The 16122-nt window shown below is 37.2% G+C and overlaps 1 long non-coding RNA gene across 4 annotated transcripts in view; it reads right to left on the minus strand.

Annotated features, from left to right (window-relative positions):
- Window positions 1-16122, minus strand: part of LOC133048719 (uncharacterized) — a 108669-nt gene that overhangs the window by 23824 nt on the left and 68723 nt on the right. For 2 of the 4 annotated variants that reach the window (XR_009691114.1, XR_009691113.1), the window contains one exon: window positions 6985-9880. The exons of the other annotated variants lie outside the window; for them this stretch is intronic. This is a non-coding gene — a long non-coding RNA (uncharacterized LOC133048719). Of the gene's footprint in view, window positions 1-6984; window positions 9881-16122 lie in introns of those variants that run through there. 4 annotated transcript variants of the gene reach the window in all.

A 16122-nucleotide genomic window follows, 5' to 3' on the forward strand; every position in this document is an offset into this window, starting at 1 on the left:
ATAAAGAAGCCCATATTAATCTCAGTCACTAAGACTTTAGTAGAGGTGCATTTGAGGATCCACTAGTCACTGATCAACAAGGTCCTAGATAACTAAAACTCATAAACAGTCATTATAGTAGCTAAAAAGTAACAAAAATACATTTGAAAACATGCCAGAAGTAATTTTGGTTGCTTCACATGCATTAATCATTTCTTTACCAAAATGCTATGAGCTGGATTCTATAATTAAAAATTTTATAGATGAGTAAAGTAAGGCACAAGGACATTAAATAACTTCAAAAGATTTACACAGTGTGTAAAATAAGGGAATCAGGATTTGGTGGTAGGCAGTCTGATCCAAAACCCATGCTTTTAACAGCTACATTTCACTATCAAATAAATTTTAGATAAAGAAAAATGAGAAAGTTTTGAACTCTAGAGTTCTCCACAAAGGAAAAGAGATTATATAATACCAAGAGTGTTTAGAAAGCAGCATAAAATACCTATGTGCTATTAAAAAGATCATACATCATGACCAAGTGGGCTTTATCCCAGGGATGCAAGGATTCTTTAGTATTCACAAATCAATCACTGTAAAACACCACATGTTTTCAATTTTAAAAAATTGAAAGAAAAAAAAACCATATGATTATCTCAATAGATGCAGAGAAAACCTTTGACAAAATTCAACATCCGTTTATGATAAAAACCCTCCAGAAAGTAGGCATGGAAGGAACACACCTCAACAGAATAAAAGCCATATATGATAAACCAACAGCAAACATTATCCTCAATGATGAAAACTGGAAAACTGGTACTGGCACAAAGACAGAAACAGAGATCGATGGAACAAAATAGAAAGCCCAGAGATAAGTCCATGCACCTATGGACACCTTATCTTTCACAAAGGAGGCAAGAATATATAATGGAGAAAAGACAATCTCTTTAACAAGTGGTGCTGGGAAAACTGGTCAACCACTTGTAAAAAATGAAACTAGAATACTTTCTAACACCATAAACAAAAATAAACTCAAAATGGATTAAAGATCTAAATATAAGACCAGAAACTATAAAACTCTTAGAGGAAAACATAGGCAAAACACTCTCTGATGTAAATCATGGCAGGATCCTCGATGACCCACTTCCCAGAGTAATGGAAATAAAAGCAAAAATAAACAAATGGGACCCAGTTAAACTTAAAAGCTTTTGCACAATGAAGGAAACTATAAGCAAGGTGAAAAGGCAGCCTTCAGAATGGGAGAAAATAATAGGAAATGAAGAAACTGACAAAGGATTAATCTCAAAAACATACAAGCAGCTCCTGCAGCTCAATTCCAGAAAAATAAATGACCCAATCAAAAAATGGGCCAAAGAACTAAACAGACATTTCTCCAGAGAAGACATACAGATGGCTAACAAACACATGAAAAGATGCTCAACATCACTCATTATCAGAGAAATGCAAATCAAAACCACAGTGAGGTACCATCTCAGGCCGGTCAGAATGGCTGCTATCAAAAAGTCTACAAACAATAAATACTGGAGAGGGTGCGAAGAAAAGGGAACCCTCTCACACTGTTGGTAGGAATGCAAACTAGTGCAGCCACTGTGGAGAACAATGTGGAGATTCATTAAAAAACTGGAAATAAAACTGCTATACAACCTAGCAATCCCACTGATGGGCATACACACCAAGGAAACCAGATCTGAAAGAGACACATGTACCCCATTGTTCATTGCAGCACTGTTTACAATAGCCAGGACATGGAAGCAACCTAGATGTCCATCAGCAGATGAATGGATAAGAAAGCTGTGGTCCATATACACAATGGAATATTACTCAGCTATTAAAAAGAATGCATTTGAATCAGTTCAAATGAGGTGGATGAAACTGGAGCCTATTATACAGAATGAAGCAAGTCAGAAAGAAAAACACCAATACAGTATACTAACACAAGTATATGGAATTTAGAAAGATGTTAACAATAGCCCTATATGCAAGACAGCAAAAGAGACACAGATGTAAAGAACAGACTTTTGGACTCTGTGGGAGAAGCAAGGGTGGGATGATTTGAGAGAATAGCATTGAAACATGTACATTATCAGATGTGAAATAGATCGCCAGTCCAGGTTTGATGCATGAGACAGCATGCTCAGGGCTGATGCACTGGGATGGCCCTGAGGGATGGAATGGGCAGGGTGATGGGAAGGAGGGTCAGGATGGGGAACACATGTACACCCATGGCTGATTCATGTGAATGTATGGCAAGAACCACCACGATATTGTAGAGTCATTAGCCTCCAATTAAAATAAATTTAAAAAGAAATCCCTATGTGCATAGCCAGGAGTGCAAGTCCTTCTGTTACTTTGTAACTTTGTCTAATGCTTAACAATTTTGATTGATTTCCATTCATCAGTCCATCCAACCAACAAATGCTTACTGAGGATTCATGTCGTGTTAAGCTTTATGCTATATAATGAGACATTTAAAAGCACAAAACCTAGGGGATTTCCCTGGTGGTCAAGTGGTTAAGACCCCAAGCTTCCAATGCACAGGTGCAGATTCAACCACTGGTCAGTGAGAACCAAGATCCCACATGTGGCACAATGTGGCCAAAAAAATCCAAACCCCCCATAAAACTTAGTCCTTTATCTCAAGTTGTTCATTCTTCAGTTCAGTTCAGTTGCTCAGTCATGTCCGACTCTTTGTGACCCCTGCAGCACGCCAGGCCTCCTTGTCCATCATCAACTCCTGGAGCCCACCCAAACCCATGTCCATTGAGTCGGTGATGCCATCCAACCATCTCATCCTCTGTCATCCCCTTCTCCTCCTGCCCTCAATCTTTCCCAGCATCAGGGTCTTTTCAAATGAGGCAGCTCTTCCCATCAGGTGGCCAAAGTACTGGAGTTTCAGCTTCAACATCAGTCCTTCCAATGAACACCCAGGACTGATCTCCTTTAGGATGTACTGGTTGGATCTCCTTGCAGTCCAAGGGACTCTCAAGAGTCTTCTCCAACACCATAGTTTAAAAGCACCAATTCTTCTGTGCTCAGCTTTCTTTATAATCCAACTCTCACATCCATTCTTATGGTGTAGCAAATATTTTTTAAGGATTAAGTTTAAAATAAAGGCATAGAAATAAATCCAGGAGACTAATTGATTGGTTCTTCTGTCAGAAGGAATCATAAAGACAGTCTATACGGAGTTAATGTTTTAAAGGGTTTTGAAGCATAAGTCTGAATCCTCTAAGTGAAGTAAAGAAGCATCAATCCAGGAAAAATAAAAGGCAAATCTGAAGCCTAAAGAGAAGAAATCATAAAGTGTGTTCAGAGAAATAAACTTAATTTGTAACATCTATGGAAGGGCACGGTGGATGCCAACCATGGGAAGGAAGGCTTGGGCGTGATTCAGGAGCTTAGTGTCCAATCAAGCTTGGATTTGATTGTGTGCACCATGGAAAGTCATCAAACAAGAACTAAAAACTTAATTCTGCATTTTAGAAAGGCTATTCTGGGAGTTGTGTTGACACTAAGATGAGTTTAATAGAGTCAAGATAGGGAAGCTGGTTAAAAGACCATTGAATTAAGGTGAGACACTGACCTAAGACAGTCAGAGTGGGAAACAGAAAAGAGCAGGAGTGATATAAAAAACATTTTGAGTTAAAATTAGAATAACTGAATGCAAACTTGGATAATCCAAACACTTCTTGGAAGATGAACATCAGTCATAATTATACAATGATATCTTTCTATGTTATTTTAGATGTAAATTCAAACTGCTGTCTCTATTTTTAAGAAAAAAATACCATTTGTTTAATTTTAGGCTTGCTAAATATGGCAATATCAAGATAATGTATTTTCAATTTTAAATATAATGATTTATTTTATGTTTATATTGCATTAAATTTTATTCAACAATTATTATTTATCTCCAGCTCCATTGAAGTATACTTGACAAATAAAAGTTTTATATATTTAAGGTATGCAATGTGATGTCTTGCTACATGTATTTATTGTAAAATGATTATAACAAGGAAGCTAATTAACATATCCATCACTTCACTTAGTTATGAATGTCCCTTGTGTGTGGTGAGACCACTTGTGTTCAACTCTCTTAGAGGAACACTTCCAAACTCGTTTTACAAGGCTAGCATTACCCTGATAAGAAAACCAGACTGGGAAGAAATTTTTGTTTTTTTGGATCATTTTAGTGATGATGTTAATATTCTGTCTCCATCATTCCTGGTGTTTTCTTAATGTTAAGATGCCAAATCATTATCATCAATGGTAGAGACAAACTGAATATTATGATCTTGTCAATAAATAAACCTGTAATAGGGAAGAACAAATCTGACACCATATTGTATCTGTTTCTTTAAACTTTATATCCTATCATTTCTGCTACAAGTTAATCACTAAAGGGATATTGCCTATATCTTAAATTATACATTATGGCCCATCTCCAAGAACCTTGCTTCCCATGCCAAGAATGTTAAGCTAAAATACCTTTACTTAAGCTCACAGGAATCATCCTAACCCTGCCCACCTGTGAATGGATGCAAGAAGAAATTAACACATCCTCTTTGAAGTCTGGCCAGAAACAGGAAATATTTGCAATACCATTTCACATTTTTTAATATACCTCCTCACCTTCCACTCTCTGTTCTATAAAATAAACTAGCATCCAAACCCAGGCAAGAGTGTTCTTTGGGACACTGGTCCACCATCCTCTAAGTCTGCTGGCCTTCTGAATAGTCACTCTTCCTTGTGCCAACAACTTGTTTCTCAATTTATTGGCCTGTCATCTGGTGAGCAATACAAACTCAGACTCAGTAACAAAGCAACCTTTTTTTGAGAATATTTCTACACTTCTCTTCCAAGAGCTATAAAATTTGTGGCAACATTATTCTCTTACTCATATGTACAAGAGTTGGCCCCACGAATCAGTGAAATTACCTAGTTGCATACTATTCTCTATAACACTTAAAAATGCATTGTCTAAAAAAATGAAACATAAAACATTTCCAAAAGTTCATAAATTTGCCTTTTACTGTCAGACAACTCTGATGAAATAAGTGATTGAAAAAGCACAAAAGACAGAAAGAAAGAGTAGACTTCACAGTGAAAAATAAAATAATCTTAAAAGGCAAGTTTATGCAAATGCTCATAATGCTTTTGTCTGGTTTCAAAGATGTAACACTTTTGGAAACTTCTTGGGATTTTCAATCTTCTTTTCTCTCACAGAACAGAAACAAACACAAACAAGGCGCCTATAATCTATGCTTTAATTTGGGGGGAAATTGAGAGAGTAGGATGAATCATTCTTCTACATAGATATTTCACTGTGAAAAACATTTTGATATATTGATTCAAATTTAGTGTGTTTTCTGAAAATAATATTACTATCTCCTGGTGTTAATATCTTATGATGCTTTTAATTGCGTGTAATTCAGCAACATTCACAATCGTTTGCCAGCCGGCCCACACAGGCACCTCATTTTTCGAAGAACAAAATGTGTTTGATAACCTTTATAATGAATTGTTCACCTGATAGAAAATGAAAGTATATGCCTGTATCTTTTTTTAAGCTTCCGGTTGCTACTTCTGTTCTGGAGTAACTGTCCTGAGTTAACCAATAAATTGGCAACCCCATTAGCTCAGAAATACTCCCCTGGGGTGATTTGCGTTAAATTAGCATTGCTGGTAACTGCTTTCAAGAACACTATTCAATTATAGCCAGATGAACACATTCTTCATACAATTTCAGGATTAATATTAGTCTCTTAACAACCTAGAAACCAAGATCATAATTACCGACTGCCATTTCCCCTCATTGTCCAGGTAACTGGTCCTCAATATAGGGCCAATTTGAAACCTGGGAATCTTGGGAGAAAGCATCAGGTCTGCTGTTGGGAAATTGAATTCAAGTGCAGCCCTGCTCCCTGAACACTCATATTCTTCTTTTCTCTTTGTGCTATTTGTTTGTCTCTATTGTGTGGAGCTATCGTTTGTGCACACATTCTGTGTTAGATTTTCTACCCGATTGAGCTTGAAAAACCAAAGCTTAAGTACTAAATGTTTCCCTAAGGCCTGAATGGACTTAAAAGGACATAGGTGCAAGAAGAAAAGAAAGGAAAATAGGGGGAGAAAACACGGCTTGTTAAGTTGTTGCAATAATCTCATGCTGAGAATAAAGACCTTCAGAGTTAAGAGAATGAAAAACACTCTTCTAAATAGATTGCTTGCTTTTGTTGCACAGGTGGCAAGGCCTGGAAATATAAGATACGGGGAACAGCAGGGCAGCCTGCTAGCATTTCATTAAGCTTAGAGAATAGCAGGATTGTGGAGTGGTTTCTTCCCACTTTACAAGAGACCTAGGCTTCTTGACTACTTGGACTTCAGAGTGTTGGTTTGCCAGTATAGAAATACGCTGAGGAAAGAGTATATCCTTACATCTTGTAGAGATTTACCCCTCTCCCTATCATTAAACCTGGAGGAGGGCATGGCAACCCACTCCAGTATTCTTGCCTGGAGAATCCCATGGACAGAGGAGCCTGGTGGACTATAGTCCATGGGGTCGCAAAGAGTCCAACATGACTGAGTGACTTAGCACACACGCCATCATTAGAACAAAGCCTTTTCAGATGGGGCATGGATATGCGATCATCATTGCTTTGGGCTTTCCATCATTTAGATACTGTCATGCCTTCAATATAAAGTCTGTATGATAGATAACAGAACTTTAAATAAAATGCTATCTCTGAACAGCGCTGCTTAAAATCATACAAGTGTAATGTGCCATGGCATTGGGCAATCCTTTGTATTCAGGAACTAAATCACTCCTCACAATAAGTGAACAGTAACTAAAAAGCTTCTTCACAACAACAACAAAAAAATCAGCCTAATGAATAAGCAGCCTTTGAAACAGGAGAACATATTTGTAAAAAATACATCTGGTGAGGAGTTTATTTCCAAGATATAAGGAACTCATACAATGCAATAGCAAAAAGAACAACAACAACAACAACAACAAACCAGAAAAACCCAATTTAAAGACCGGCAGAGAAACAGACATTTCTCCAAAAAAGACATATGAGTATAAAAGTTTAAATGAATACGTAAGTGTTGTCTGCTTTCATTGTCAACCAGTGTAAGAAAAGTTGCTCAACGTCATTAATTATCAGGAAATGCAAACCCAGATCACAATGAGACTGTGATCACCTAACACCTTTGAGTGGCTGTTATCAAAAAATAATAAAAAACAAGTGTTGAAAAGAATGTGGAAAATGTGAACCCTTGTACACTGTTGGTGGGAAATTAAAATGGTGCAGCTACCAAGGAAACAGAATGGAGATTCCTCAAAAAACTAAAAATAGAACTACCATCTGATCCAGTCAGCCTATTTCTGGGTATATACCCAAATGATTTGAAATCTGGTTCTCAAAGAGATATTTGCACTCCTCTTTATTACAACTTTATTTACAACAGTCAAGATATGAAAATAATCCAAGCATATGGGTCAATAGATAAAGAAAATATAGCATATGCACATGGTGGAATATTATTCTGCCTTAAAAAAATATGAAATCCTGCCATTTTCAACACCATGGATGAACCTGGAGGACATTATGCTAAGTGAAATAAGTCAGTCACAGAAGGACAAATACTACATGATTCTGCTTATATAAAGTATCTATCTAAAATATTCAAACTCATAGAAACAAATACAGTAGTGATTGCCATGAGCTGGAGGGCGAGGAAAATGGGCATTCTTGTGTAATGGATATAAAGTTTCAGGTAGGTAAGATGTTTAAGTTCTAGAGATCTGCTATACAAAATGGTGCCTATAATTAAAATACAGTATTGTGCCCTTCAAAAATTATCAAGCAGGTAGATTTCATGTTAAATGTTCTTAATACAAAAACAAGAACAAACGGACACAAGAAAACTTTGAGGTGTTGAATATGTCTAAGACCTTGATTATAGTGATGGTATCACAAATGTCCAAAGTCATCAAACTGACACTTTAAAGAATGGAGGGAAATTTTTAAAAATACATAAGTGTTGGCTGTTTTCATTGTCAGATTAAGTCACTGAGTGGATGTGACCACTGGTTGATCGCCTGGCTGGACATTCACAAAGGCTCCTCCCCCACCTCCCCTGGCCTGCCCTCAAAATGCAAGTTAAGTTCTGCCCACAGTTCACACAATGGGAATTATTTTTGAGGACACAGCCTTGAGAGAATAATGCGTTGTTGAGACCAGCTGGATGGTATTTGTGATATAGCTCAATTAAGGCCTCCATATAAATTTTTAAGATTCTAGCAGGCAGATGCAGAGATCTTCTCACCTTGTGGCCCAAGAAAAGCCTCAAGTGTAAGTTCCCTTGCTTATTAAAACTACCACCTACCAATCTGGAGTGGTTTTCCTTTTTCCTTTTCCTTACCCTCCATGTACCAGGGCCAGGGTGTGAAGCAACATCCATTTGTGTCAAGCACAATGTCAAAACTAATGCAAGTTGACCACAACTCATAAGTTAGATCTTTTAGCCTTAACTAAAAGACTTCTAGTAAGCTCCTCGGTATCAGGCACCACTGATTTTATTATGGTGGTTATTTCCAGTCTGATTAAATGTTTGGGTCCCAAAGTCACTTTATTCTCAATACAGCCATTTCCAGCTTTGGGAGTTCAGTCAAAAAATGGGAATCCAACTTGGGGAGATGAGGCAACAGCACCAACTAAGTGCACACAGAATGATTCAAACAGATTCAGGGATCTTATTGGAGGAAGTATCGACCCTTTCTAATAGTTCCCTGGATTTCCAGGAAGAGCAGATGGTGACTGGCCACATGGCTTGGGGGAAAAAGCCCAAATTCCAACTATACTCTTAAAAGTTTCATAAGAATATTAAAATTGGCCAAAGTCTCATTCCATGTATTTTATACTTGAGAAAGACAGTAGAGTAGATATGTTAAGCTTTTGTTGCTCTCAGTTCTCTATGCTCTGGATTAAAAGTGTGGTCCTGAAAGTACTGTCTCAAATATACAAGGAATAATATGCATTAATTAAGCTTTAATATTGTGTCCCCATATATACAAGGAAAATACAACCATTTGAATAAAATTGCACTTTTATAAAATCTTTATGCACTATCTTCTATGTGTTAGCTGTTAGCTCCTTGAGTACAGAGACATTGTCTTATTTGTCTATAAACCTCAGTACCTAGCACAGTACCTGATCATGTCATAGGCGCTCAATAAAAAAAGATAATTAATTAACTAGCTTGGGCCACTGAGTATATAAAGAGCAATAGCTTTACCTTCATTTTGATGTCAGTAAAAATGCTATACCTGTTGAGAAAATTGTGTATTTCTCTTTTCTGACAAATAGCACTACATTTCCAATGGTTTTCATTTTTTGTTTTAGCTGTGAGAAAATTTTGTGTTCTACCATAACTTTTTCAAAAATATCAAAAGCACAGAATTATGAGGAAATTATACTGCCTTCTTATTCATTCATCAAAGCATGCATAGGCAAGCATTCAGCCTACTTCTTCTTGCCAAATGTACTTGAATGCAATAAAATTGCATTTCACTTAAAATAATCCATACTTCTCAGTGGTGTTCTCCCCATTCCTTTTCCATACATTCAGTCTAGTGAGATTTTTTTCATAGGTTTGAAGGTGTTAGTTGCTCAGTCGTGTCCCCATGTCATGTCGTGACTCTTTGTGACTCCGTGGCCTATAGCCCCCAGGCTCCTCTGTCCATGGAATTCTCCAGGCAAGAATACTGGAGTGGGTAGCCATTGCCTTTTCCAGGGGATCTTCCCAACCCAGGGATCAAACCCGGGTCTCCTGAATTGCAGGCAGATTCTTTACCGTCCGGACCACCAGGGAAACCCTTAAAGTGAAAGTGAAAGTGAAAGTGTTAGTTTCATATGTATAGTCAAACTTAATCTGGCTTTAGGAATAGAGTCCAAACCAGAACTAAGAACTCTAAAAGTCAATGTGTTAAACACTATGGGGGAGAAAGTGCTAATTCAAAATGTCTCTTTCAAGGACTGGACGAAATATAGGGCCAAAATTGTACAACTTATCTGAGATCCACATTACAGGGACATGGAATGGGTTGTAACAGAGTGGGATTCCTAACACAGTTTAAAGACTTGACTTCAGTAGTTTCTTGTATAGTATTGAACTAACAAACTCTTTTTCCAAGGAGAAAGAACTCTTCCAACAGAAGCAAATAAGATTATGGTCTCTAAGAGGCAGACAGATGGTAGTGCTGGTCTTCCAAAACATTAGTCTCACAAAGCATAAGGCTAAAAATAATTCTGATGTTAGAGGCTGTATATAATTCAGTACTTGCTGTAGCTCACCGATAAGGAATGATAATCTCTTCTCCCTTATAAAAGGGATAAATCTAAGTTTGTTTGCACAGACTAAGGTTACTGAGAAGACCTGAAGTACAGAGGGCTCATAAGCCTATTTGGTTACAGATATGATCTTTAACTTTCCCTAGCCTGAGAAGCCAAAAATAAACATTTCATAACTTTTAATGTGTGGTTAGCAAATATAGCTGGCCATGGTCGTGTCCCCACAACCTGGAGTCCTAGACAGAGTCAACTTAGCTGGATGCCTCTGGCCGCCTGCTTACAGCCTTCCCCTGTAGTTTCAAAAGAACAGGCTCTTTTTTATCCGCTAAGCTCAGTTGCTATAAACACTTGCTGTATGTTAAATGACTTCTCAGGTCCATTCAATCCGATTTGCACATCATTAGTCTGTGCAGGATGAAATGTATGCCTTTGGATATTTAATTTTGTTAAATACTGAGACCTTTGTAAGTGAAAAGCCCTTCATATAAAATATTACATCAGAGTTGGCTAACATTCCTATTTCATGAATCACTGGTACCTCCAAGTCGTCCTTGAAATTTCAAATTCACTGCAGACGCTCCAGACACATAGAGTACTTCTCTTTTTTTGTTGTTTTATTTATTTATGTTGTGATATGGATGCCAACTAGGCTATGAAAAGATGTGCAAAATTTAGCATCAGAGCAGAACCCTTCCTCTACTTCAAAAAAGGAGAAGAAAAGTAGCATTATAGATCTGAGAGGAAAATGCAAGTCTAGACAGCAGAAAAATTCATCAGAGATCTGTGCTTTATCCTGACTTACCACACTATTCAGGGACCATCACTAACCTTTTCTATTCCTCAGTGGTAGTGGCCATATTCATACCTGATATAAGCTTCTACTTTAAAAAATTAATTTATTTATTTTAATTGGAGGCTAATTACTTTACAATATTGTAGTGGTTTTTGCCAAACATTGACATGAATCAGCCACGGGTACACATGTGTTGCGCATCCAGAACTCCCTCCCACCTCTGTCCCCATCCCATCCCTCAGGGTCATCCCAGTGCACCAGCCCTGAGCACCCTGTCTCACGCATCGAACCTGAACCAGCAACCCATTTCACACATGATAATATACACGTTTCAACACTACACTGTCAAATCATCCCACCCTAGCCTTCACCACAGAGTCTAGAAACTGTTCTTTACATCTGTGTCTCTTTTGCTGTCTTGCATATAGGGCTATTGTTAACATCTTTCTAAATTCCATATATTTGTGTTAGTATACTGTATTGGTGTTTTTCCTTCTGACTTGCTTCACTCTGTATAATAGGCTCCAGTTTCATCCACCTCATTCGAACTGATTCAAATGCATTCTTTTTAATAGCTGAGTAATATTCCATTGTGTATATGGACCACAGCTTTCTTATCCATTCATCTGCTGATGGACATCTAGGTTGCTTCCATGTCCTGGTTATTGTAAACCGTGCTGCAATGAACAATGGGGTACATGTATCTCTTTCAGATCTGGTTTCCTCAGTGTATATGCCCATCAGTGGGATTGCTAGGTTGTATAGCAGTTTTATTTCCAGTTTTTTAATGAATCTCCACATTGTTCTCCACAGTGGCTGCACTAGTTTGCATTCCTACCAACAGTGTGAGAGGGTTCCCTTTTCTCCGCACCCTCTCCAGTATTTATTGTTTATAGACTTTTGATAGCAGCCATTCTGACCGGCCTGAGATGGTACCTCACTGTGGTTTTGATTTGCATTTCTCTGATAATGAGTGATGTTGAGCATCTTTTCATGTGTTTGTTAGCCATCTGTATGTCTTCTCTGGAGAAATGTCTGTTTAGTTCTTTGGCCCATTTTTTGATTGGGTCATTTATTTTTCTGGAATTGAGCTGCAGGAGCTGCTTGTATGTTTTTGAGATTAATCCTTTGTCAGTTTCTTCATTTCCTATTATTTTCTCCCATTCTGAAGGCTGCCTTTTCACCTTGCTTATAGTTTCCTTCATTGTGCAAAAGCTTTTAAGTTTAACTGGGTCCCATTTGTTTATTTTTGCTTTTATTTCCATTACTCTGGGAGGTGGGTCATCGAGGATCCTGCCATGATTTACATCAGAGAGTGTTTTGCCTATGTTTTCCTCTAAGAGTTTTATAGTTTCTGGTCTTATATTTAGATCTTTAATCCATTTTGAGTTTATTTTTGTTTATGGTGTTAGAAAGTGTTCTAGTTTCATTTTTTACAAGTGGTTGACCAGTTTTCCCAGCACCACTTGTTAAAGAGATTCTCTTTTCTCCATTGTATACTCTTGCCTCCTTTGTGAAAGATAAGGTGTCCATAGGTGCATGGACTTATCTCTGGGCTTTCTATTTTGTTCCATTGATCTATATTTCCATCTCTGTGCCAGTGCCATACTGTCTTTGTGACTGTTGCTTTATAGTATAGTCTGAAGACAGGCAGGTTGATTCCTCCAGTTCCAGTCTTTTTCTCAAGACTGCTTTGGCTATTTAAGGGGTTTTTTTTTGTATTTCCATACAAATTGTGAAATTATTTGTTTTCGTTTTCTGGAAAATACCATTGGTAGTGTGATACGGCTTGCATTGAATCTATAGATTGCTTTTGGTAGTATACTCATTTTCACTATATTGATTCTCCTGATCCATGAAGATGGCATATTTCTTCATCTATTTGTGTCATCTTTGATTTCTTTCATCAGTATTTTGTAGTTTTCTATATATAAGTCTTTTGTTTCTTTCAGTTCAGTTCAGTTCAGTCACTTAGTCGTGTCCGACTCTGCAACCCCATGAATCACAGCATACCAGGCCTCCCTTTCCATCACCAGCTCCCGGAGTTTACCCAAACTCATGCCCATTGAGTCAGTGATGCCATCCAGCCATCTCATCCTCTGTCGTCCCCTTCTCCTCCTGCCCCCAATCCCTCCCAGCATCAGGGTCTTTTCCAGTGAGTCAACTCTTCGCATGAGGTGGCCAAAGTATTGGAGTTTCAGCTTCAGCATCAGTCCTTCCAATGAACTCCCAGGACTGATCTCCTTTAGGATGGACTGGTTGCATCTCCTTGCAGCCCAAGGGACAGTCAAGAGTCTTCTCCAACACCACCGTTCAAAAGCATCAATTTTTTGGCACTCAGCTTTCTTCACAGTCCAACTCTCACATCCATACATGACCACTGGAAAAACCATAACCTTGACCAGACGGATTTTGTTGGCAGAGTAATGTCTCTGCTTTTTAATATGCTATCTAGGTTGGTCATAACTTTCCTTCCAAGGAGCAAGCTTTGTTTAGGTAGATTATTTCTAAGTATTTTATTCTTTTCATTTCAATGGTGAATGGAATTGTTTCTTTAATTTCTCTTTCTGTTTTCTCATTGTTAGTGTAGAGGAATCCAAGGGATTACTCTGTGTTAATTTTATATCCTGCACTTTACTATATTCATTGATTAGCTCTAATAATTTTCTGGTGGGGTCTTCAGGGTTTTCTATGTAGAGGATCATTCCATCTGCAAACAGTGAGAGTTTTACTTCTTCTTTTCCAATCTGGATTCCTTTCATTTTTTTTTATGCTCTGATTGCTATGACTAAAACTTCCAAAACTATGTTGTATAGTAGTGGTGAGAGTGGGCACCATTGTCTTGTTCCTGACTTTAGGAGAAATGCTTTCCATTTTTCACCATTGAGGATAATGTTTGCTGTTGGTTTATCATATATGGCTTTTATTATGTTAAGGTATGTTCCTTCTATGCCTGCTTTCGGGAGAGTTTTTATCATAAATGGATGTTGAATTTTGTCAAAGGCTTTCTCTGCATCTATTGAGATAATCATATGGTTTTTATTTTTCAATTTGTTAATGTGGTTTATCACATTTATTGATTTGCAGATATTAAAAAATCCTTGCATCTCTGGGATAAAGCCCACTTGGTCATGATATATGATCTTTTTAATATGTTGTTGGACTCTCTTTGGTAGAATTTTGTTAAGGATTTTTGCGTCTAAATTCATCAGTGATATTGGCCTGTTGTTTTCTATTTTTGTGGCATCTTTGTCTAGTTTTGGTGTTAGGGTGATGGTGGCCTCATACAATGAATTTGGCAGTTTACCTTCCTCTGCAATTTTCTGGAAGAGTTTGAGTAGGATAAGTGTTAGCTCCTCTTTGAATTTTTGATAGAATTCAGCTGTGAAGCTGTCTGGTTCTGGGCTTTTGTTTGCTGGAAGATTTCTGATTACAGTTTTGATTTCCGTGCTTGTAATGGGTCTGTTAAGATTTTCTATTTCTTCCTCATTCAGTTTTGGAAAGTTATACTCTTCTAAGAATTTGTCCATTTCTTCCAAGTTGTACATTTTATTGGCATATAGTTGCTGATAGTAGTCTCTTATGATCCTTTGTATTTCTGTGTTGTCTGTTGTGATTTCTCTATTTTAATTTCTAATTTTGTTGATTTGATTTGATTTGTTGAGTTGATTCTTCTCCCTTTGTTTCTCAATGAGTCTGACTAATGGTTTGTCTATTTTATTTATCCTCTCAAAGAACCAGCTTTTAGCTTTGTTGAATTTTGCTCTGGTCTCCTTTTTTTTTTTTTTTTTTTTTCCCTTTCATTTATTTCTGCACTAATTTTTATGATTTCTTTCCTTCTACTAACCCTGGGGTTCTTCATTTCTTTCTTTTCAAGTTGCTTTAGGTGTAGAGGTAGGTTATTTATTTGACTTTTCTCTTGTTTCTTGCGGTAAGCTTGTATTGCTATGAGCCTTCCCCTTATCACTGCTTTTACTGAATCCCACAGGTTTTGGGTTGTTGTGTTTTCATTTTCATTCATTTCTATGCATATTTTGATTTATTTTTTGATTTCATCTGTGAGTTGTTGGTTATTCAGAAGTGTGTTGTTTAGCCTCCATATGTTTGTAGTTTTAATAGTTTCTTTCCTGTAGTTGACATCTAATCTTACTGCATTGTGATCAGAAAATATGCTTGGAATGATTTCAATTTTTTTGAATTTACCAAGGCTAGATTTATGTAAGCCTCTACTTTTTACACACATTCAGGTTTGAGTTAAAAACTGATGAAAAAGCAAAAGGCTATTTGTCCTTGTAAACTTTTCATTTTGACTTTTGACAGAGTTCACAAGATAACTGCTTATGATTACAAATAGGTCAGATGATTACTTTTTAAAACTAGATTTTAATCAGAACAATCAACCTCAGTGATTTAAAAGCTGCTGCTATAATATCACATTGAAGTGACTCTGAGGCCTCATGGCCTTTTCTATGATGGTGCTAAACTGCTGCTGCTCTGGACCCTACCTTCACTGAGAGGTCATTAGAGTAATGAATTGCTGCAACAGCGGCTATACAATAGTCAAGAAGTTTGACAGTACTAACAGTGTCACTGTCATTTCTTGAGAATATCCCAATGTCATCTTTCCCATGAAGTTTTCTTACTGCTGACAGATTATAGCTGTGGGGCCAAACACATCTAGAATACTGACCAAATTTCAGTTTTCCATCATTCTGCCTGCAGTGTTTCTAGTAGCAGATTTTACCAAGAAATTTCAGATGCTACAGATGCTTTCAAAAGATGACCAGTTTTGCCCCTTCCATGACCCTTCAGTCAGAATTTTTTTCATGAGGCTGAGCTTTTGTTAAGATTAAAGAAAAGTGACATTCTTTGATATATATCAAATGTATTTTATGGTAAGAGTTTAAGATAAATGTGTGATTCATTTAATCTCCAGAATAGCCTTGTAAAAGAGTTTCTCATCATCCCTGCTTT

Source organism: Dama dama, chromosome 29 (assembly GCF_033118175.1).
Source record: "Dama dama isolate Ldn47 chromosome 29, ASM3311817v1, whole genome shotgun sequence".
Classification (NCBI taxonomy): Eukaryota; Metazoa; Chordata; class Mammalia; order Artiodactyla; family Cervidae; genus Dama; species Dama dama.